Genomic DNA, 2,500 nt, shown 5'->3' with positions numbered 1-2,500 from the left:
CGAAGTAATTTAATTTATGTTTGGATAATATGATTTTTTCTAAAGATAATAATTAAATATTATTTTAGAACTCAATAATTATTTTAATTATGTTTTAGATTTTTTATATTTAAAATGAATATTTATCATGTATTTGTTTATGTTTAACTGCAGTTAGTTATACGAATTCAAAAATGAAGCTTTAATAAATTATATTTACGCGAAATTATTTGTAATATTGAATTTTAAGTAATATGCATCAATAAATAGTACTTTATGCATAAAAATGACTTTTAAGAGTTGTTGTCAAATGTTTTATAATAGTATTGATTAAAGTAAAGTACAAATTTGTTCTCGGTGGTTTGTCAAAAAATTAACATTTTTTTGTTTCTACAGTTTTGATATTACAAGATGGCTATTATGGTCAGTCAAAACATTCAGATTTATATAATATTTAATATTTATATACAACAAATAAACTCACACATTCTCCTCACTTGTGGTGAAGTTTGAATTCCTAACCTTCTAGGAGTCCAAAGACTACAAAAAAAAGACAGAAAAATCATTAATTTTTTTAGTTACATGAAAAGCATTATCATCTTTTTATTGATTTTTCTTCTCTTTTACTAAATTCGGAATTATAGAACCAAAATCATAAAATCGATTTGGATCAAGTAAAAGGCAGAAAAATCGATAAAATGACGAAAATGTCTCTCATTGAACGAAATCTTTAATGGTCGTTCGAGGAAAGGACCAAATCTGGATGTTTTCTAAAAACACAATGGTTATCTTGCAATTTTGAAACTATAAGGACGGAAAATGATATTTTCGACAAACCATAGGGATCAAATTTGTAGTTTACTTATTTTTATTTAGTTCAAATTGCATGTAACGTAGTGTAATTTGATTCCTATTTTGAATAAGATACTTTCAAAATTTCCATTTTGGTACTTAAGATGTAAAGTTTTAGATATTTAAGTACTCGGGTAACCGATTGAAGACTAATTTTAGATTAAAAAAATCTATGCCACTAACCACGTCAGCAAATAATACTGAGTTGGATACAATATCAGCATTATAACCGGTTAATGCTTCAACCAGTTACCCGAATACTTAAATGTTTAAAACTTTACATCTTAGATTCCAGAATGAAAGTTTTAAAAGTACGTAACCCAAAATAGGAATCGAGTTAAAATACATTATTTATTCATGCAATTTGCCCATTTATTTATTATTTGTTGAGGTTATTGTTGTTATTATTGTTATTGTTATCATTATCTCATTATTATTTGTACCGTTATGGTCGTTGTTATTATTATTATTATGTAATTTAATAAGGGAAATTTCGAAAATTATGCTTAACGTTGTTCTAAATATGAAAAATATCTTCCATACCGACACCTTTCATAAAACATGTTTAATTTTTAAATTCTTTCTAAAATACTCGTTAAAACTGTTTTTGTTTGTTTCAAGGTATGCTGAATCTGGCTGATTTGTACTTCCGTCACTATTTTTCGTCATGGTCTTGATGTCGTTGATAGGTTCCCAAACATTTCAATATTTTTAAGACAACCCGCATGCCACAGTTTACTTGTGTATTTGTTTTCTCAATGGTCTTCCGTCGTCTACGTCTTAAAAACTTTATGTCACATAATTAATCGAAAGGTAAGTTATCTCTAAAGGCTAACCCGATCTTAACGGTTTCCATTGTGTCTTAATGGACGAGGTAAACGGTTTTTTCTGTAATATACATTTCTTAGTTGATGTATATCCGAAATCAATAAATAAAAAGGGTTGTTAGTAGTAGTCGTTTAAATCAAGTAATCGAGTTGAATTTTTCCCTGAAATCGTTATTACAATCTCGACGAACACCAAAGCTTTCAACATCTCCCCTCAAATCGTCAAAGTTTTCTATTTTGGGACAAAAATGATTGGATACTTATATAACATGACTTGAAATCACGTGAGAGCAGCATGTTTTCGTGAGACCACTTTTTACACTTGAAACTTCATAGCAAAACGTTGTGAAGATAACCTTCACAGTGTTTTTGCTGTGAAGGTTCCGCTTTTTTTTTATCTTCACAGCGTTTTGCTGTGAAGTTTTAAGTGTAAAAAAATGGTCTCATGAGTCTCATGGAAACAGGTTGGTCTCACGTGAACCCAACCCTAAATAACATATTACATCTTGTTAAGTTGACAACTCGGTTTTAGTTTGTCACTGGAGTAAATTACCATATCGTTTATTACCTCACTTATTATTTTCGTTCACAATTGAACTTTTTACCGTCTTACTGTTTTCAACTGGGGACCAGGTTGTTACCTATGCTTATTTTTAATGCTAACGTGGGTTTGGGATCATTCTTGTCTTTTACGTTTTAATAGAGGGAAGAGATTGAGTGTCGACTCAAAAGAAACTAGCTGATTGAAAAAGTATTTTCATGACATGTTCTGACACATTGGAGATTTGTCTGAAAAATTATATGTAATAATTTCAAAAAAAATTAATATATATATTTATTTA

Source organism: Cynara cardunculus (assembly GCF_001531365.2).
Source record: "Cynara cardunculus var. scolymus isolate 2C chromosome LG 7, CcrdV1, whole genome shotgun sequence".
Lineage (NCBI taxonomy): Eukaryota > Viridiplantae > Streptophyta > Magnoliopsida > Asterales > Asteraceae > Cynara > Cynara cardunculus.
This window is presented reverse-complemented; position numbering follows the sequence as displayed.